Source organism: Scyliorhinus torazame, chromosome 5 (genome assembly GCF_047496885.1).
Source record: "Scyliorhinus torazame isolate Kashiwa2021f chromosome 5, sScyTor2.1, whole genome shotgun sequence".
Classification (NCBI taxonomy): domain Eukaryota; kingdom Metazoa; phylum Chordata; class Chondrichthyes; order Carcharhiniformes; family Scyliorhinidae; genus Scyliorhinus; species Scyliorhinus torazame.
The window spans coordinates 117,049,733-117,072,548 of NC_092711.1; the positions used below are offsets into that span (position 1 = coordinate 117,049,733).

At 45.9% G+C, this 22,816-nt stretch overlaps 1 long non-coding RNA gene across 1 annotated transcript; it reads left to right on the top strand.

The window, feature by feature from the left end:
* The first annotated feature begins 1,490 nt into the window (after positions 1–1,490).
* LOC140421734 (uncharacterized) lies at positions 1,491–10,959 on the top strand. Its single transcript, XR_011947049.1, has 2 exons — positions 1,491–1,561; positions 3,187–10,959. It is a non-coding gene; the product is annotated as an uncharacterized lncRNA (long non-coding RNA).
* Positions 10,960–22,816: the final 11,857 nt, after the last annotated feature.

Consider the following 22,816-nt stretch of genomic DNA (forward strand, 5'->3'; position numbering starts at 1 on the left):
GTTATATAATTAGAGGTAAGAATATGCTTTATAAGTCACTTCATTCATGACTTGTGACAGACATTAATCTGAATGATCCTGACTGACCAATTAGAATAACAGATGTTAACCTTGTGTCCAGACATGACTGTGTAGAGATTTGATGAGCAATCGTGAAGGTCGTTTCTCCAAATCTTCCAGGGTTTCCTTCGTTCTTCCTCTCGAACTAAGTTGTACCGGATATCAGACTCAGGGTCCATTCGGGTTCTCTTGCTGCTGACGAAATAACTTGAATCAAATATGGAGAAGACTGAATCCACTGTTTGGTCCCTGCTCCAATCTCCATTCCTGACATACTGACTCTATCCCTCTCCCTGGCAACAGTCTGAGACTTAGCCAGTCTCTTTGTAAACTTTGTTTCACACTCGATCCAATATGAGCTTCTGACCTCATAGAATTTACAGTGCAGGAGGCCATTCGGCCCATCTAGTCTGCACCGGCCCTTGGCAGGAGCACCCTAGCTAAGCCCACACCTCCACCTATCCCCGTAATCCCCCAACCTTTTTAGATACTAAGGCAATTGACCATCGTCACCTCCCGATTCGACAATTCCATTACACACCTGGCTGCTCTCCCACATTCTACCTCGGTAAACCTAAAGCCAACCAAAAGTCTGCTACCCATGTCTTAATTCACAGCAGGTTTCTTTCCCCTATGATCCCTGTGCTCCGAGACTTGCATTCGCTCCCAGTCAATTCTCAGCCTGTTTTCAAATCCCTCCATGACCTCGTCTCTCCCTGTGTCTGTCATCTCCTCCAGCCCCACAACCCCGAGATATCTGCACAGCTCTGATCCTGGACTCTTGCACATTCCCGATTCTAATTACTCCGTCATGGTTTTAAGTTCCCTCGGCCCCAAGCACTGAATTCCCTCCCTAAACCTCCCCGTCTCCACCTCACTCACCTCCTTTCAGACTCTTTGACCAAGTTTTTGGTCACCTGCCCTAATATCTCCTTTTGTGTCTGGGTGTCTCACTTTGTTTTATAATGTTCCTGTGAGGTTGACTGGGATGATTTATGATGTTAAAGGTGTTATATAAATAGAAGTTGTTGTTGTTGACTGTAACCCTGACCTCCTGTTTTACAATATCCCATTGGTTTCACAACAAACTCTGGCTCTAATGTTTTGCCCCGTGTGGGTTTGCAGCCTCTATAAAGACTCAGGCCTGTCACCAGGAGCAGGCCGCAGCTGTCCCCCCGCTCGATGCAAACCCGGGCCCGGAAACTTCTTATTGGTGTTTGGAATCTCCGCCGGGTTTCAGTGAAACCTCCCGGCCGAGACAAGCATCGGCACTGCGCATGCTCCAGCTCACAATGCCCAGGGAGTGATTGACGGCAGCTCTGGGCCATTAGGAAGAGAGGGGTAGGCCTGGAGGACCGAGTGGTTGCAGCGGGTCCTCCAACCAATCGGAGTGAATGAGGGGCGGGGCTGAGCCCGGTCGCACACGTGCACTGGAGCATGCGTAGTGCTGATCACAGCTCAGGATTCGGGTGGAATTTCTCAGCCGGTCAAATCCCGGGCGGTGAGTCCTGCGGGAGGAATGGGGCCGGCGGGTGGGTCCGGAGACCTCATAAACACTCCGTGTAGGCCCCACAGTCCAAACATGAAGGTCGGATACGGCAGTTCAATCGGTGAAAGCTGCTCGGGCTTTTCTCTGAGACAGGCCCGGATGGGCGAAGAGAGCCTCGGCTTTGCTCCGCCTCCCATTCACTCTGATTGGCTGGAGGACCAGAAGCTCCTGATCAATCACCCAGACCCGCCTCCTCTCCCTATTGGTCCGAACCCGCCGTCAATCAGTCCCCGGGCATTGTGAGCTGGAGCAAACCCTTCACCATCATTGTCAGCTCCCTGGTTTGCAGCTGCGGAGCTTCTCCCTCCCGGGAACAGGCCCAGGTTAACGGGCACCATCCTGCTTCAGACACTGGAGGATGGTTCACATCAGAGGATGGGGGAGGGGCGATAAGAAATAAGAGCTTCCACTTCGCACTCAAATCAATGAGGACCCTGATCTCTGGCAAGGAAGGAAACCCTGGCAGGTGGGCGGGGAGGATTCACAAACACCCGCTGGAGGCCCCAAATCCTCAATAAGACCCATTGGTTTTATTGTCAGTCTGCAGACAGGAGCTGGAGAACTGAACCCAGGCAGAGGGGAGGGAGCGAGAAAACTGGGAGTGGAGGAAAGAAATGGTGCAGATGGGTTTGGATTTCAGCCCAGGGAGGAGGGAGAGTGTGCGGGACAGGGATTTACAGCTTTGGGGGAACAAGAGAGGAAAAAATGTTCCAGAGAAACTAGAAAGGGCAGCACGGTAGCATTGTGGATAGCACAATTACTTCACAGCTCCAGGGTCCCAGGTTTGATTCCAGTTTGGGTCACTCTGTGCGCAGTCTGCACGTTCCCCCCGTGTGTGCGTGGGTTTCCTCCGGGTGCTCCGGTTTCCTCCCACAGTCCAAAGATGTGCAGGTTAGGTGGATTGGCCATGATAAATTGCCCTTAGTGTCCAAAATTGCCCTTAGTGTTGGGTGGGGTTACTGCGTTATGGGGATAGGGCGGACGTGTTGACCTTGGGAAGGGTGCTCTTTCCAAGAGCTGGTACAGACTCGACGGGCCGAATGGCCTCCTTCTGCGCTGTAAATTCTATGATAATCTATGAATTGCCTGTTCAGAATTTCTATCCTGGACTGACAGTGATGGCTTTTTTAAACTCCTTTTACAGGGGGTTAGAATTGGAGAATTTGCACATCCTGCATTGACAGTGATGACTTTTGTAACATGAGAGATTACAGCTCTCAGGAAAGATTAAATGGAGAGGGGCGATGTGAGAGAGTGACCATCAATAAACAACAAGTCATGAATACAAGATAGTTACGAATAAAGCCAAGGGGACAATACAGCCAAAATTATTTATTACAGGTTCAGAATGTGCAACTCATTACCATGGAAAGGAGTTGAGGAAAGTGCTGAGATGTTTTCAAAAGGAAACGTGACAAACACATGAGAGAAAATGGAATTGAAAATCAACTGAAAGGCTGAGATTTGATAGGTGGGACAGACGGGGATGTGTGCCGAGTATTGACAGCAGCAGAATCTGAGAGAATGGCCTTTTTGTATCTTATATATTCACAGTATTTCAATATAATCTTTTACAGAATATTTGCAGATGCAAACATCATGTCGAGATCTGACAGAGTCACTTGATTCATCAGGACCGGCCTTTCAACGTGGAAGGAGAAATGTTTGTCTGTTTTGTCTTTTGGAAACAAAATTCAAAAATCACTGTGATTGGAAAAGCAGCGAGACACAGACATCTAAGTAATTGTCCACAGTTAGCTGTAACTGAGCTGTAACCAATCACACAGCATGAAATTAAATTGCAGCATTTACATCAGGGAGACACCGTACTCCGGCTTCAACTGATGATCCAAGTTGGAGAGACATAAGGACATTTGCACCAAAGGAATCAAGAAGCAGCAATAGGACATTCAGCCCCTTGAGCCTGTTCCACCATTTAATAACATCACGGCTGATCTGATAGTGAAGTCAAATCTTCATCCCACCTACACCTGATAACCTGTCAATGACCATGGAGAAAGCGTGGAAATGTGGGGACTGTGGGATGGGATTCAATTACCCATCTGAATTGGAAACTCATCGACGTATTCACACTGGGGAAAGGCCGTTCACCTGCTCGGTGTGTGGGAAGGGATTCACCCGGTCATCAAACCTGACACACCAACTTGTTCATACTGATAGGCGACCTTTTAAATGTGCTGACTGTGAGAAGAGCTTTAAAAGCAGAAATGATTTACTGATACATCAACGCACTCACACTGGGGAGAGGCCATTCACCTGCTCGGTGTGTGGGAAGGGATTCACTCGGTCATCCCACCTCTTGACACACCAACTTGTTCATACTGATGAGAGACCTTTTAAATGTGCTGACTGGAAAGAGCTATAAAAGCAGAAAGGATTTACTGTTACATCAACGCACTCACACTGGGGAGAGGCCGTTCACCTGTTTGGAATGTGGGAAGGGATTTAATGATTTGTCAAACCTCCGGATTCACCATCAGATTCACTCTGACCAGAGACCGTTTAAATGTGCTGACTGTGAAAAGAGCTTTAAACACAGAAAGGATTTACTGACACATCAACGCACTCACACTGGAGAGAAGCCATTCACCTGCTCCGTGTGTGGAAAGGGATTCACTCGATCATCACTCCTCCTGAGCCACCAACTTGTTCATACTGATCAGAGACCTTTTAAATGTGCTGACTGTGAGAAGAGGTTTAAAAGGAAAAGCAATTTACTGAAACACCAACGCACTCACACTGGGGAGAGGTCATTCACCTGCTCCATGTGTGGGAAGGGATTCACCTGTTCACACCAACTTCTGCAACACCAGCGAGTTCACACTGGACAGAGACCGTACACTTGACCCGTGTGTGACAAGAAATTCACTCAGTCATCCCACCTGACTTCAAACCAACTTGTTCACACTGATCAGAGACCTTTTAAATGTTCCGAGCAGCCCGGTTCAATTCCCGTACCAGCTTCCCCGAACAGACGCTGGAATGTGGCGACTAGGGGCTTTTCACATTAACTTCATTTGAAGCCTACTTGTGACAATAAGCGATTTTCATTTCATTTTCATTTAGATAATGAGAGGTTAGGAACACACTTCAGTTAACTCCCGATAAAAATAAGGTCATTTCAGGAGAATGGAAAAAACTGATTGGTGGGGAAGCTACAAATAATCCTTTAAAAAAAAAAATTCAGAGTACCCAATTATTATTAATTTTTTTTCCAATTAAGGGGCAATTTAGCCTGGCCAATCCACCTAACCTGCACATCTTTGGGTTGTGGGGGTGAAGCCCATGCAGACATGGGGAGAATGTGCAAACTCCGCACGGACAGTGACCCAGTGCCAGGATTCAAACCTGGGTTCTCAGTGCTGTAGTCCTACTGCTAACCACTGCTCCATGTGCTGCCCTAGCTACAAATAGTTCTAATAAATTTATTGAACAGTTCTCAAATGGAAAGACACTTGACCACATTAAAACTAAGGATTTGCAATAGACGTTTGATCTAGCAGGTCACATTTAGGGCAAGATTAGAAACAGGGCATTCATTTAAAGTGATTAGAAAAAGAAGCAATGCTGAGCAAGGCTAGGAGAGTGGGCAAAGAAGTGGCAGATGGAATACAATGTGGAAAAGTCTGAGGTTATGCACTTTGGAAGGAGAAATGGAGGCATAGACTATTTTCTAAATGGGAAAATGCTGAGGAAATCACAAGCACAAAGGGACTTGGGAGACCTTGTTCAAGATTCTCTTCAGGTTAACGTGCAGATGCACTGCAGCCTCACGGCGCCGAGGTCCCAGGTTCGATCCTGGCTCTGGGTCACTGCCCGGGTGGAGTTTGCACATTCTGCCCGTGTTTGCGTGGGTTTCGCCCCCACATCCCAAAGATGTGCAGGGTGGGTGGATTGGCCACGCTAATCATCCCCTTAATTGGAAAAAATGAATTGGATACTCCAAATTTTTTTTTAAAGGTTAACGTGCAGGTTCAGTCAGCAGTTAGGAAGGCAAATGCAATGTATTCAGGTCGAGTGGGCTAGAATACAAGACCAGGGATGTAATTCTGAGCCTGTATAAGGCTCTGATCAGACCCCATTTGGAGTACTATGAGCAGTTTTGGGCCCCGTATCTAAGAAGGATGTGTTGGCCTTGGAAAGCGTCCAGAGGAGGTTTACAAGAATAATCCCTGGAATGAAGAGCTTGTCGTATGAGGAACGGTTGAGGACTCTGGGTCTGTACTCGTTAGGAGTTGAGAAGAATATGGGGGTATCTTATTAAAACTTACAGGATACTGCGAGGCCTGGGTAGAGTGGACATGGAGAAGATGTTTCCACTTGTAGGAAATTATTCCTTAAAGCTCTCCAAAAAATGCTTTTGGCAGCAAAATCGGGAGGCATTGGAAAATAAACAGAAATCACAGCAACGTGTTCATTTTAACCGACCCTCCAGTGACCCACCCTCCAATCCCGAGCAACCTGCACACCCAGATATCTAAAGTGAACCCCTGCCCTACGGAATGGCAGCCCCCCCCCCCACCCCTGCCCACATCCCCGGCCGAAACACCACAAAATACTCACTCTTGTCTCAATTTAATTTGTACCCCGAGAAAGGCGCAAACACCCGAAGCAGCTCCAATATTCCCCCTCTTGACATACTCGGTTCCGACACATATAATAACAAGTTGTCGGCATACAAGGGCATCCTGTGCTCTATCCACCCTCCGCACTATTCCTTTCCATACCCCCAAACCTCTTGGCCAGTGGCGATTTTGCGATGGCCAACGGCTCAATCGCGAGTGCAAACCCAAGGAAAACCCAAAAGCTTTCTACAGGTATGTCAGGAATAAAAGAATGACTAGGGTAAGAGTAGGGCCAGTCAAGGACAGGGATGGGAAGTTGTGTGTGGAGTCTGAAGAGATAGGCGAGATACTAAATGAATATTTTTCGTCAGTATTCACTCAGGAAAAAGATAATGTTGTGGAGGAGAATGCTGAGACCCAGGCTATTAGAATAGATGGCATTGAGGTACGTAGGGAAGAGGTGTTGGCAATTCTGGACAGGCTGAAAATAGATAAGTCCCCGGGGAATGATGGGATTTATCCTAGGATTCTCTGGGAAGCCAGGGAAGAGATTGCTGGGCCTTTGGCTTTGATTTTTATGTCATCATTGGCCACAGGAATAGTGCCAGAGGACTGGAGGATAGCAAATGTGGTCCCTTTGTTCAAAAAGGGGAGTAGAGACAACCCCGGCAACTATAGACCGGTGCGCCTCACGTCTGTTGTGGGTAAAGTCTTGGAGGGGATTATAAGAGACAAGATTTATAATCATCTAGATAGGAATCATATGATCAGGGATAGTCAGCATGGCTTTGTGAAGGGTAGGTCATGCCTCACAAACCTTATCGAGTTCTTTGAGAAGGTGACTGAACAGGTAGCGAGGGTAGAGCAGTTGATGTGGTGTATATGGATTTCAGTAAAGCGTTTGATAAGGTTCCCCACGGTAGGCTATTGCAGAAAATACGGAGGCTGGGGACTGAGGGTGATTTAGAGATGTGGATCAGAAATTGGCTAGCTGAAAGAAGACAGAGGGTGGTGGTTGATGGGAAATGTTCAGAATGGAGTTCAGTTACAAGTGGCGTACCACAAGGATCTGTTCTGGGGCCGTTGCTGTTTGTCATTTTTATCAATGACCTCGAGGAGGGCGTAGAAGGGTGGGTGAGTAAATTTGCAGACGACACTAAAGTCGGTGGTGTTGTCGACAGTGCGGAAGGATGTAGCAGGTTACAGAGGGACATAGATAAGCTGCAGAGCTGGGTTGAGAGGTGGCAAATGGAGTTTAATGTAGAGAAGTGTGAGGTGATTCATTTTGGAAGGAATAACAGGAATGCAGAATATTTGGCTAATGGTAAAGTTCTTGGAAGTGTGGATGAGCAGAGGGATCTAGGTGTCCATGTACATAGATCCCTGAAAGTTGCCACCCAGGTTGATAGGGTTGTGAAGAAGGCCTATGGAGTGTTGGCCTTTATTGGTAGAGGGATTGAGTTCCGGAGTCATGAGGTCATGTTGCAGCTGTACAGAACTCTGGTACGGCCGCATTTGGAGTATTGCGTACAGTTCTGGTCACCGCATTATAGGAAGGACGTGGAAGCTTTGGAGCGGGTGCAGAGGAGATTTGCCAGGATGTTGCCTGGTATGGAGGGAAAATCTTATGAGGAAAGGCTGATGGACTTGAGGTTGTTTTCGTTAGAGAGAAGAAGGTTAAGAGGAGACTTAATAGAGGCATACAAAATGATCAGGGGGTTAGATAGGGTGGACAGTGAGAGCCTTCTCCCGCGGATGGAAATGGCTAGCACGAGGGGACATAGCTTTAAACTGAGGGGTAATAGATATAGGACAGAGGTCAGAGGTAGGTTATTTACGCAAAGAGTGGTGAGGCCGTGGAATGCCCTACCTGCAACAGTAGTGAACTCGCCAACATTGAGGGCATTTAAAAGTTTATTGGATAAGCATATGGATGATAATGGCATCGTGTAGGTTAGATGGCTTTTGTTTCAGTGCAACATCGTGGGCCGAAGGGCCTGTACTGCGCTGTATCATTCTATGTTCTATGTTCAAACAGCAGGGGGGGGGGACATAGGACATCCCTGCCTAGTCCCACGGTGGAGAGAAAAGTCTCTCGAGCTGATGTTTTTTGTGCGGACACTGGCCCCGGCTCCTTATACAGTAGCTTTACCCAGTCCACAAATCGTGGACCAATCCCAAACCGCTCCAGAACTGCTATCAAGTGTCCCCATTCTACTTGGTCAAATGCTTTCTCGGCGTCCATTGCCACATCCACCTCTGTTTCCTTCCCCTCCGCCGGTGCCATAACCACGTTCAGTATCCTCCTAATGTTCGAAAAGAGCTGCCTCCCTCACACAAACCCCGTCTGATCTTCACCTACCACCTTCAGGAGGCACTCTTCCTGCCTACCTGCCAGTACCTTCGCTAATACCTTTGCGTTCACATTTAAAAGTGATATGGGCTGAAACAACCCACACTCCATCGGATCCTTATCGTTTTTAAGCAACAGGGAAACCGATGCCTGCCCCAAAGTTTGTGGTCACATCCCCTTCCCTCTCGCCTCCTCAAATATCTCCATCATCAGGGGTGCCAGCTTATCCTGCAGACACACCAGCGAGTTCACACTGAGGAGAAGCCATTCACCTGCTCTCAGTGTGGGAAGGAATTACATAGAAACACAGAAAATAGGAGCAGGATGAGACCATTTGGCACTTCGCGTCTGCTCTGCCATTCATTATGGTTATGGCTTATCATCCAACTCAATAGCTTAATCCTGATTTCCCCTCCATATCCTTTGATTGCCTTCGCTCCAAGTGCTATATCTAACTGTTTCCTGAAAACATACAATGTATTGGCCTCAACTATTTCCTGTGGTAACAAATTCCACAGGCTCACCACTCTCTGATGAAGAAATTACTCATCTGTCTAAATGGTCTACCCCGTATCCTCAGACTGCGACCTCTGGTTCTGTAAACTCCCACCATCGGGAAAATCTTTCCTGCATCTCCCCTGTCAAGCCCTGTTAGAATATTGTAGGTTTCTATGAGATCCCCCATTCTTCTGAACTCCAGTGAATACAATCCTAACTGATTCAATCCCTCATATGTCAGTCCCACCTTCCCAGGAATCAGTCTGGCAAACCTTCGCTGCGCTCCCTCTAGAGCAAGAACATCCTTCCTCAGATAAGGAGACCAAAACTGCACACAATATTCCAGGTATGGCCAAACCCCTGTATAATAACAGCAAGATATTCCTGCTCCTGTACTCGAATCCGCTCGCAATGAAGGCTAGCACACCATTTGCCTTCTTTACCGCCTGCTGTCGCTGCATGCTTACCTTCAGTGACATGTACGAGGATATCCAGGTCTTGTTGCACATTTCCCTCCTAATTTATGACAATTCAGATAATAGCCTGCCTTACTCGTTTTGCTACCAAACTGGATAACCTCGCATTTCTACTAATTATACTGTATCTGCCATTCATTTGCCCACTCACTCAACTTGTCCAAATCACACTGAAGGATCTCTGCAAGCTCCTCACAGCTCACCCTCCCACGCAACTTGTGTCATCTGCAAATTTGGAGATATTGCATTTTGTTCCCTCATCTAAATCGTTAGGTGACACAGTGGTTAGCACTGCGGTCTCACAGAGCTGAGGACCAGTGTTCAATCCAATAAATAATTGTGCATATGGTATGTCTGGAATTTCAGAGTATTGAAAATAGTGTCATTGACGTGGTTATTACACAAAATTAAGACTCAACCTTTATCAATAAATTGGTGAGGACACCGAGTGTAATATATCCTCGTTTGCGGACAATTAGAACAAATGTACATTTCTATAAAACCTCTCACTACCACTGGACCTCCTAAAGTGTTTTAAAGCCGATGGAGTACTTTTGAAAAATATTCACTGTTGTAATGTAGGAAGCTGTAAGTACACATGTGTGATCACATTTAGTTTTTAAATTGTTATTTTCATTATTAAAAATAAATTTAGAGTACCCAATTCATTTTTTCCAATTAAGGAACAATTTAGCATGGCCAATCCACCTACCCTGCATATCTTTGTGTTGTGGGGTGAAACCAACAAAACCACAGGACGAATGTGCAAACTTCACATGGCAGTGACCCAGGGTCGGGATCGAACCTGGGGCCACTGCGCCATGAGGCAGCAGTGCTAACCATTGCACAACCTTGCTGCCCGTATATTGTTATTTTCATAGTGTACTCACTGGCCTTAGTAATAAGGTCAAGAAGCCCTTTTATACCTCTGACATGTGCCTTTGTGCAGCTCTTTCACCTGTACCTTTTCTATATTAACTATGTATTGATTTCATTGCAAAAAACAATAATTACATTGATGATTATTCAGTAGTGAACATTGATTATCATGAATAAATTGGTGTATTAGGTAATTATATTGTAAAGACTAGATCTTTATTTTCAAAAATAACATGATCAACCAAAATGGTTCCAGAAACTGCAGAGCTATCAGAATTTGTTTGAAAATGACTCTATAATTTTGCAAAGTTACTAGATGTGGTGATAAGCCTGTAGATAATATTACACGTACTCAGCAGTGTGACCTCCCACCAGGTGTTGTCAGACATCAGTCAGGGAACATCAGGCTACCAGCAGAAGGTTGTAAAGCGTACATGAGGACAGTCGCACATCAGGGTAGTTCCAAGAGAGTCTAATGTAACTGTGATAACTTGGTCTGTATAGCATTCTGATCGTTACCTTACCACGTGTACATTAATAAATCATCGTTCTGGCTAAGTCACCAGCATTTCTGCAGAATCATTGCAAGACAAGATCACAGAACACAATACTAGACATCGTATACTGCCAAGTGTATGTGGAATAGGCAGTGGCGGAATGGTATTGTTACTGGGCTAGTAATCCAGAAACTCCGGTTAATGCTCTCGGGATCTGGGATCGAATTTGCCTATGACAGATATTGAAATTGAAATTCAATAAAAGCCTTGAATTAAAAGTCTAGTGTTGACACTGTCAATAGGGGGGCCACAGTAGCACAGTGGTTAGCACAGTTACTTCACAGCTCCAGGGTCCCAGGTTCGATTCCCGGCTTGGTTCACTGCCTGTGCGGAGTCTGCACGTTCTCCCCGTTTCTGCATGGGTTTCCTCCGGATGCTCCGGTTTCCTCCCACAGTCCAAACATGCAGGTTAGGTGGATTGGCCAAGCTAAAGTTCCCTTTGTGTCCAAAAAGGTTGGGCGGGATTACAGGGATTAGGGTGGGAGTGTGGGTTTAGGTAGGGTGCTATTTCCAAGGGATGGCGCAGACTCGATGGGCTGAATGGGCTCCTTCTGCACTGTAAATTCTATGATTCTATAATTTTTGTAAAAACCCATCTGGTTCACTAATGTCCCTCAGGAAATCTGCACTCCTTCTGTGGCCTGGCCTACACGTGACTCCAGATCCACAGCAATGTTGTGGTTGACTTGAACGTGCCCTCTGAAATAGACTCACAAGAAACGCAGTTCAAGGGCAATTGGAATGAGCAGTAAATGCTGGCCCAGCCAGTGACACCCACCTCCCATGAATGAATTATTTTTAAGAAGGCTCATTGTTCAATCTGAAAACTAGTAAGAAACTGTCTCTTTTATTGGATTTGATTTATTGTCACGTGTGCCGAGGTACAGTGAAAAGTATTGTTCTGTGTACAGTCCAGATAGATCGTTCCAGACATGAAAATCAAAGTGCGGATCTTGGCAGTTTGCTCAGTTCACAAAAGAATTTAACGGCTTTGTAGACGCAGATTAACATTTTAATCACTGTACAAAATTCATCTACTTGTAATGGGTGCTCATATAGACAGACTCAAACGATACTGTCATTGAATTAGAGGAAATGGCAGAGATTTAACTGAACCACCTTTTTAAAAAATTTGGCCTTCATGATAGAGAAACAGGAAAAGCCACTCAGGGTGATGAGGAAATCCAGGCTCAGTGCGGATTTGCTGTCAGCCCTCCTTTCTTATACATGAACGGGATTGAGGCTGCAGAATGTTTCACACCAAAACACAGAGGGGTCAAATATAAGCAACACCTAATTCTCAATTCTCTTCCATTTAACGATATTTGACTTTATTCAAAAGCTGTCTGCGGTCAATCTCAACAAAGTAAAAGTCTTACAACACCAGGTTAAAGTCAAACAGGTTTGTTAAGAATCACTAGCTTTCGGAGCACAGCTCCTTCCTCAGGTGAAGAGGAAAGAGCTACGCTCTGAAAACTAGTGATTCAAAACAAACCTGTTGAACTTTAACCTGGTGTTGTAAGACTTACTGTGCCCATCCCAGTCCAACGGCGGCATCTCCACATCATGGCTGCATTCTCAACAAAGATTCATGGGATTTGTATTACCCAGTGACCCACGCTTTCTTGGTCACTCATGTTTGCAATTCAATGGTGCATATTTCAGAGATATTCAGAGTGAAGTCTCGAGAACTATTCGATTCAAAATGAAGTCATATATAACAAATAAATATTCTGATGTTCAACATTGAATAATGAAACAAATATTGAGTAAAATTGGTGGAAATTTTCTGTCGGAAGATAAGAATGATGCATTAATAATTGAACAGAGAGCAATGTTCCCATTAGATACTGCTGAACAAATGCTGAAGTTCCATATGTTATGGTTTTACAAGTTGAGACACATGTTTTAAAGACACAGTTGTCTTCTTGTAATCAGTGACCTGGCCTCTCAGCTGAATCATTGAGAGCTGCAGCAAGACTGTGCAGTTGAACGTTGCACAGGGCCATTGGGTACTGTGCTGCCAGCTGTTTCTCTAGCACAGTGGTTATCAAAGTCAGCTAACGTGTGAAAGGTGTCTGGTTCGAAACTTGCTAGAAGCATTAAATGCTTCTCATTTAATCTGAGGAAATCTTTGCACAACATACGTTTGTCCCTGAATATTACCTGAATCTTGTATGTTGGAGGAATAGGAGATTTAGTCTCACATCAGCCACAAAAAATGATTCAGTAAAGTCTGAAGTACTGAATTTTCAAGAAGCAATGAGCTGATAAAGATTTCCCTGCTTTAAGACAGTTTGGATATTCGCAGTTTGTTCATCCACAACAGTATATAATGGATTGATAGATGCAGATGAACATAATAACTGTGTCAGTCATGTCTAATTGTAAGATAAAAGCAACTTATTGCAGATGCTTCAATCAGAAACAAAAACTGGAAATACTGGACAATCTCAGCAGGTTTGACAGCCTCTGTGGAGCGAGATGGCAGCTGTTGTTCCGGGTCTGGGTGACTCTTTGTCAAAGCTGGAGAACTGGAAATGGGGTCAGATTCAGACTATTGTGGATGGGCGGGGGTGGTGGATGGGGTGGCGGGCAGAGGTCTCGTGGAGAATTGGGACTGGATAGAGGGCCAGCAATAGGTGGAGAATGACTAAAATGTCTTGGACAGAAAGAAAAAGGGAATGTAAATGGGGTGATCAAGGCTAAGAAACTCACCTAATGAAGGAGCTGCGCTTCGAAAGCTAGTGACTCCAAACAAACCTGTTGGATGTTAACCTGGTGTTGTAAAACTTCTTACAAGGCTAAGAAATGTGCTGATAGTGGCACGTTAAGTGATTAGACTGTGTTAATGGCAGAACTAAAGTAAGCAGTGTGTCAGAGGAAGACGAGGAACAGGGAGCAAATTGCCCAAGTGGTGTGAATGTGTGCTTGGGGGGAGCAATTGTGAGGGAAGAGAGGTCAATGGAAGTAATGAAAATGTTGCTGGAAATAAACATGTGGGGAAGGTAGAGGAGAGTAATAAGTGACATGGCCTCTCAGCCTAACCATCAGAAGCTGCAGCAAGACACTGCAGTTGAACATAGCACAGGTCCACTGGCTGCTTCGCTGCTGCCTGTTTCTGTAGCCATGATGTGGAGATGCCGGCGTTGGACTAGCTTTCAGAGCACTGCTCACCTGAGGAAGGAGCCAGTGTTTGAAACAAACATGTTGAACTTTAACCTGGTGTTGTAAGACTTCTTACTGTTTCTGTAGTGTAGTGGTTATCATGTTCATCTAACGCCGCAAAATGTCCTCCGTTCAAAACTGGGCAGGAACATCGAATACTTCTCGCTTAGTTTGAGGGAAGTTGGAGAACATGCGATTGTTTCTGCATGTCACCTGAATCCCATATATTAGATATATATTTGGTCTCATCTCGGCCTCAAACAACATTCAGAGAAGTCGGAGGTAGTGAATATTGAAGAAACAAAGATCAGAAAAAGATGATCCAATTTTGACACAGTTCGGTCATTCGCAGTGTGTTCATCTCACAACAGAATTTAATGGATTTCCGGATGTAGATTAACATTTTTAATCACCATCTGAAACATATTTAATGGTAATATGTGCTCATACAGACAGAGACAAATGATACTCCAACTGAATTAGAGGAAATAGAGATTTAACTAAAATACCTTTTTGAAAATCGGGCTTTGTGGGAGAGAAACAGGAAAAGCCACTCAGGGAGATGAGGAAATCCAGGCTCAGTGCGGATTTGCTGTCACCCCTCCTTTCTTATACATGAACGGTATTTAGGCTGCGGAATGTTTCCTACCCAGAACAAAGAGGGTCCAATATAATGAACATATCATTCTTAAATCTCTTACCTATGAAGATATTTGATTGTGTTTAAAAACTGACTGTGGCCAATCTCAGATGAACACAAAGGAACTTGTATTACCCAGTGACTCGATTTATTTTCTTCGTCATTCATGTTTGCAATTCAATGTTGTATATTTCAGAGAGTCTCAATTTCAGATGTGGACATAAATATCAAATAATATCAAGTTTTGAATAATGCAACAAATACTGAGTAAAATTGGTTGATGATTTTCGAAGGAACATAAGAATGATGTTATTACTGAATGAGAGGAAATCATTTCACCCGGAGATATTTGCTGAGCGGACATTTCTACATTTAAAAATTAATTTGAAATCAAATAAAGTAAACTACTTCAGCAAAGTGATCTCTAGAGGGCTGTGTGAAGCTTTACAAATCCTTTCCCTCTCTAATAGACAGACTCTGTAAACAGGATGTAGATCAAATGTAATTAGATTCTGTTATCAACTCAGAAATAATGACGATGCTTCAGCAGAAAAGACACTTTTGTAAATTCAATATGAAACAATTGCATGATTACATAATGTTTATATCGTAAACTACACCATCTTCGTGTCCAAATCTTCTGATCATTGGACCAGGGGAACGTTCTCGTTTAAATCAAACTGCGCAAGGATTCTGCAGAAACTCCTTTTTCAAAAGCAAATTGGAAGAATAATTGGAATAGAGAATCCTCAAGATCACAGAAAGAGAGAAGGACATTGAGACTAATCGGTTTGCTCTTTTCAATATCTATATTTGTGTTGGGAGTATTATCACGTTTACAGACAAGACAACACATTTTCCAAACACCAGTCCAATGGGTTCATTGCCAGTCAGCTGTTTTGCAGTGTACTGGTTATCACGTTCCCCTCACACACCAAATGTCCCTTATTCGAAACTTTATTGACGTTACTCATCTAAATTTGCAGATGAGTTGTATCCTTGCTATTTGTTGTTCAATAGTTAAGCGAATGCATTATCTTACACCCGCAAAGTTTCAAATGATACCCTGCAAAATACTCTGATGGAGACTGGCAGGAATCGCAGTCAGAGAGTTCACACGTGTTAACTCTGAATGGTTTTCTAATGTCATTGCTGATTATAGCATTTTATGATTCTAATGTCGGATCGATTTCTCCGCCACTTGTCTAAGTTTTCAGTTGAATAGTACTCTGACAATAAAAGGTTCTTCAGTGCAATAAGGACGCACAGTTTACTATTCCCGGTCAGTGCACTAAGCGCTGTTCCCTGTTTCTGTAGTGTAGTGATGATCATGTTTGCTTAAAGGTCCTCGGTTTAAACCCGCACAGAAACATTGTCAAAACCCATTGGTTTCCGTGTGTGGAAATGTTACATGATTGACATTTCCTTTATACATTTACACTCATCCTGAATTGCCCTTGAATTGAGTGGCTGAGTTAATCTGCCGCGTGGAACCCTGGTCCCCAGAGCTCCAGCCTGGTTCTCTGCTTCACTGGTCTAGAGACAATTACACTATTCAACCACCAGCCACTCCCCCAGTGAATCCACTGTCCAATATTACCTGAATATAATAACTTTCAAGCACGTGTCATTTGCTCTGACATGTACCTCAAAATGCATTCAGGGTCAGCTGAAAATTGCCGGCACACTGAGCAGGGACACAGATGCTCCTATTTTGACACTTTACAAATATTAACAGTTCGTTCAATGGCGACAAATGCAGGTCAGCGGCTGGGAATCCTGCAGCGAGTAACTCACCTCCTAACTCCACATAACCTGTCCACCATCTACAAGGCACAAGTCAGGAGTGTGATGGAATACTCTCCACTTGCCTGGATGGGTGCAGGAACTCACCAACGGCATCTTAGACAGCGCCTTCCAAACCCAAGACCCCGACACCCTGAAAGTTCCCTTCCCAGCTACTCCCCATCCTGACTGGGAAATATATCGGCTGTTCCTTCACTGTCACTGGGACAGAATCCTGGAACTCCCTCCCTAACAGCACTGTGGGTGTACATACACCAATGGACTGCAGCGGTTCAAGAAGCAGCTCACCACCACCTTCTCAATAGCGATTTGTTCTGGGCAATAAATGCTGGAGCGGCCAGCGATGTTCACATCCCCGAATGAATAAAACAGACAGAGAGCTGCCTGAATCCACCACCATGGAGTCACCTGGATTAATGGAGATATTAGAGAGGGATTTGTTAAGCTTCACTCTGATTTGTTAAGCTTTTCGAAAAGCTTGACTATGTGAGAGGGATTTGTGAAGCTTCACAAATCCCTCTCACATAGTCAAGCTTTTCGAAAATGTCTCGGTTTTCTCGGGAACGGATTGGTTCCCTGCAGCGTGAGCTCAGCTTCTCAAAGCAAACCCAATGTGAATGAATCCCGCCGTCTGCACCGCAAAGAAATGAAGAAAACATGTCGCTTGACCAACAGAAAACCTCATCAAAGGGCTCGTCCGGGATTTGAACCCGGGATCTCTCACATTTCCGTGCAGTATAAACCCCGAAGCGAGAATCTTTCCCCTAGACCAACGAGCCGGTAACACGCGGTTGATTGAACCAAAAGATACTTTCATTGCCATCCAAAGCCAACCAGATATCTGCGGAAAATGCTGGGAAATCTCAGGAAGTCAGGCAGCATTTGTGGACACGGAAACAAAATTCACATTCACCTCCATGACCTTTCATAGCAACCGGGACAGGTTAGAAATGGAGAAATTTAGAAGCAAGTGAAATCCCGGAGGGAGCAAACAGAACAACAGGAAAGCGCTCTGACAGGGTGCAAGTGAGGAGAGATTAAATGAGAAAAGGCCTAGGGTTCCCTGGCCACAGAGTGAGGTGAGCATCGAATCAGAGAATGATTACACCACAGAATGAGGCCATTCGGGCTGCCGTGTCTGTGCCAGCTCTCTGTCAGAGCAATGGATGAAACAAAGAAACAAAAGATGTGTCTGGAGGAGCAGATTGATCAACAACTGCCGCCCGGACACAAAGAACAAGTGGAAACAAGATTCAAACCCAAATCTGAGATGTAAGGGCACACAGAATGGGGGCAGCATTTACAGTGTGAGACTGTTGAACACACTCTGAGTGTGAAAGCTGTATTGAGCCCAGTGGAAAGATGCGCTGCTGTTTCTCGAGTGTTTGTTGAGCTTCTTTCGAACTCTGCACATGTGCTGTATCATTCTAGAAAACAGAATATTCAGTATCACAGAAGAGTATCACAATAGCAGAACAGGCTGAAGGGACGAATGGCCGACTTCTGCTTCTATCTTATCCGTTTGTCTGTGCTCCCGTGTGTGCATCATTCTGTAAAACAGACCATTTAGTATCACAGAATCAAATTTCGTATCTTTGCATGATGGGAATGTGGAATTCGAAACACAAACAGGTCACCCAGCTTATTGAATAGTAAGAAGTCTGACACTGGTGTGTCTATATATATGGTTGTGTAACCCACCTCTTCACTCACCCGATGAAAGAGCTGTGCTCCGAAAGTTAGTGATTCGAAACAAACCTGTTGGACTTTAACCTGGTGTTGTCAGACTTCTTACTGTGCCCACTGTGGTGTTGGGTGCTCTGGTGCACAGATGAGCCAACACAGTTGTATGTGGTACAACTCTATTTTATTATAACTCTTATAATACAGTTCGTTCTGGATACTCTGCACGTGCTGTCTCCCTGAGTGTGTTTGGTAGCAGATGTGTCCTGGTCCTCCTCTGCAGCTAATACTGACCACCGGGGGTCGTGTCTGTGCTTTTATATCTTTCTGTCATTGGTTGTGGTGTTGTGTGTTCTGATTTGTCTGTTGGTGTGTCTATCATGATGTGTGTGTTTGAATATCATGACATCCCCCCTTTTTACAAAGATATGTGCCTACGTGGTTATAAATATAATTGTGTCGTGAGTGCATCGAAGAGTGTGTGTGTGTGTGTTATGTACAGCGTGTGTATATGACGTAACTATTTACATGGGGCGATGTCGGGTGCATCACACTAACAAGGTTGTACCATAACAAAACTTGGATGCGAGAGAAAAAAAAAAACTTGAACATTGGTCTGGTCAGACGATATCTGGAACAATAAACAACAACAGGTTTTAACACAGAAGTGTTTGACTTTTTGAACGTATGAACAGCGTTATAAGTCCAGTCTAATGGGTGACCGCCTCAAGAATGGGCTGGTCCTCAAGCCGGTTCAGCTGTGGAGATTTGGTTTTGGTGGCGATGGAAGGGGCATGATCCGTGGCATCTCCACGAAGTCATCCTTGGGAACCAGTGGAGGATCCGGCGTGTGCGTACGGTTCAGTTGCGAGCGTGGAAGGCGGCGCAAAGCTCGCTGATTGCGCCTACGCACCAATCCATCCGCCCTGCATGCCAGGAACAAGGTGGAGTCTTTTTCTTTTTATGTTTGTGGTGGACGGCATCTTGTAGCCGATGGGTCGTTGCCATCGAAGTAGCACCATCACTAATATCATGCAAGGCGATGACTGTGCCAGATGTGGAAGTTGGCCGAGACCGTGTACGCTGGTTCCAGCCACCTGCTGTGCCGGAAGGGCGACTCCGCAGAGAAACGTCGAAGCATGTCGCCTTGGAGAGAGAATTGTTGCTCGCATCAACGTCTGGCGATGGCGCGAATTGGTGTGTCCATCTTGGACCGCCGGTGCTGGTTGCCACTGCCGACCCAGTGGGACTGCCACGCGATCCATTCCCTGTCGCCGTGGCATCCGCCGTCACCCTGAGCGTGCCATCACCGAGGCCGCGACACCGCCCGTCCGGAGCAAGGTCTGGCGTGCGCGAATCAGAGTCGGCGCTTGGCTGCTCCCCATCTGGAGTCCGGTCTGCCTTCCGTCGATGCCCCCCGTCCGGAGTCCCAACAGGTTCACTGGAGGCAGCCGAGATTCCCTGAAGCTGCACTTCTGGAGTCGGAACATGCAGGAATGCACCAACCAGTGGAGAGGGTCGAGCCATCGAGGGTGGAAGCGGTGCGCTGCCACCGCAGTCGTCAGTGGTCCCACCGTGATCGTCGAGTGCCTCGGTACGCACTAGGCGAGGTCTGTCACCTTGCACCTTTTGCATGGGAAGTGGGATGCTGTCGTCACTCGTCTCACATCCCGTGGATAGATCCTCATTAGCAGCTTGCTGTTCACTAGGGTTGGGTAAATTGTCAGAGTTTTCATCTGGTGGTGCACACCATGTCGGTGGACTGTCATTGTCTTGCCGTTGTCCTTCATTTGGGCTTTTCTTCTTTGGAATTTTAAATCTTCCCCCAGACATTGCAGAACCTTGTTTATTACCCCCAAATTCTCCCATAGGTATGGTCTCGAATATAGGATCCAATGTTTCTATCGACATTGTACTATTTTCCAAAGAACATTCCGTTTCACTTTTCTTCTCAGGTGCCTCATGTGTATCTTTGTCTAATGTACATGCCTTCATGGTCTCTGGGTCTGATTTTGCTGGGACTGGTATGGTCACAGTCTCTCTTTTACTGTTCTCAATTGCCCACCTTATACTCCCCATACATAACTGCTTAATCACTGGGGTTAGTGTGGTACAATGGATAATCGGGTCGACCTTATCTGCATCTTCACCATTAGTGGAAAGCACACTTGGTTCACTTGACACTGCTGTGGGTTTTAAATTCGTTATCTGGCTACTCGATGTCGGTGTCCTCAGGATTCTTGCTCCAATGTTCTGCTCAATAATCAGTGGAGCGTGTATAGGTTCAATGCAATTAATGTTCCCCTCAAGGTTTGAAGAGTCAATACTGACTAACTGCTGGTCTCCGAAGTTGGGATTTTGCGGTGTTGTGTTGAAGGGAGACATTTGTCCTTGCTGTAGATATGATTCAGGTTGTGTTATTTCCATTACCTGAGGATCAATGTCTTGTCCATTTTTTCGATCCGTACTAAAACACTGGCAATTCTCAGTCTGCTCCTTGCAAGTTAAACATTCAATTAATTTCGTTAGCAATTCCTCAGCATCCTTCTGTGGCCATGCAGCATTATTAATCTCTGTTCGGCTATAATGATCCTGAAGGTCAGCGCATAAACCTTTTTTCTTCGGGCTTGGACGAGGCGATTCCTTTGGCTTGTCTTCAGTTGGGCTTGAACAGTCTTCAGCGCTGTGCCCTTCATTGTAGCATGAGAGACCGTCATGTTCATGCTGCTGTGTAGTGGAGCATGGTAGGCTGTTATAGCCTTCTTGCTGTTCACGTGAGCATGGCAGACTTGCATCGTCTGCCGCTGGTTGGCCAGGAGAGGTTGCTAGACCCTCATGGTCTTGTTCCTGCAAGGACTGCGCTCTGGAGTCTTGCGTTCCTTCCATCGTGGAGTCCGTCCACGAGCTCTCTGTGGAGGCTTGTGACACTGGAGTCACTTCTTGTTCGTGCAAGGACTGCGCTCTGGAGTCTTGCGTTGCTTCTATCGTGGAGGCTGTCCACGAGCTCTCTGTGGAGGCTTGTGACACTGGAGTCACTTCTTGTTCGTGCAAGGACTGCGCTCTGGAGTCTTGCGTTGCTTCTATCGTGGAGGCTGTCCACGAGCTCTCTGTGGAGGCTTGTGACACTGGAGTCACTTCTTGTTCGTGCAAGGACTGCACTCTGGAGTCTTGCATGTCTTCTTTCATAGAGTCAGGAACGTTGAGTGGGACGTGGACCACGCTCTGTGTGGCAGCAGGGCACTCTCCGTGTGCTTGCACTGCTCCCTGTCTGTTAATGTCAGGCTGCAGCATCATCCGGTACTGATAAGTTGGAACGTCATATCTGCTGGATTGAAGATCCTCAAATCCGAAAAATGAATCCGCATCTGCGTCGGATTCAATGTGGGGGCCGCCAATGTGCAACACGAAAGGTTCGTCCGAGTCATAGTCATATAGGACCACGGAGCTATCATTGGGCTCGCGAGGTCCGGAAACACTGTAAAGATCGTCATCGAAGTATTCAAGGTCGGAATCATCGGCTTGTGCGTAGGTAACTGCTTGTCGGAGGGTTCTTCGGAGGTCAAATTCATCTCCTGGGTCAATTTGCGGCACTGTGCTGTCATTCCAGGTGAGGGAAGGTTGTTTTACAGCTTTAACAGATTTTTGTTTTTTTGATTTGGGACGTTTCCCTTTTAAATTGGATTTGGGACATTTCCCTTTTAAATTGGTGCAGTCTGGGGCCTCTGACATCCTGACGCTCGGTATGTAGCACGTAGGAAGCGACTGCGCATGCTCAGATCGCTGTTCCTTTACCGATGGCCGTTTTCTTGACTGCGCATGAGCAGCATCTCGCGCATGCGCAAACGATACTTCCGGGTTTGCGCACTTCTCGCGCAACTGTGCTAGCGTTATACCTTTAGCAAGATGGCCGCCGACCTCGACCCAGCCTTCTCTCAGGCCCGGGATTTCGGCCTCTGGGAATTCGGGCTCCGGGATCCCAGCCACGAGGTGAGCACTGCAGCTTTTCTTACCTTTATGTGCCGATTGGATTGCGTTTTCTTCACAGTACTTGGAGAATTTGCCCAGGACTGCCTGGTAATCGTACCTTTGCTGCCTCCTGAAGAACCTGAACCTTCTGAATATTTATCTTGCCCTTGCACCGGCGATGGTGAGGAGAAATTCAATTTTTTCCCTATCATCCAGGTCTTTGAGTTCAGCTGCCACCAGGAACAATTCGAACATTTGCCGGAATCGCCGCCAGTTTTCGCGGAGGTCGCCGTGGCACTGGAGCGCCTGCAGAACCGGGAGCTCGTACATCATGCCTGGGCACTGCTGGTTGTCTGTGTACACTGAGGTATGCCGGCAGGTATCGATCCACTCCTGTACCATGTGGTGTTGGGTGCTCTGGTGCACAGATGAGCCAACACAGTTGTATGTGGTACAACTCTTTTTTATTATAACTCTTATAATACAGTTCGTTCTGGATACTCTGCACGTGCTGTCTCCCTGAGTGTGTTTGGCAATAGATGTGTCCTGGTTCTCTTCTGCAGCTAATACTGACCACCGGGGGTCGTGTCTGTGC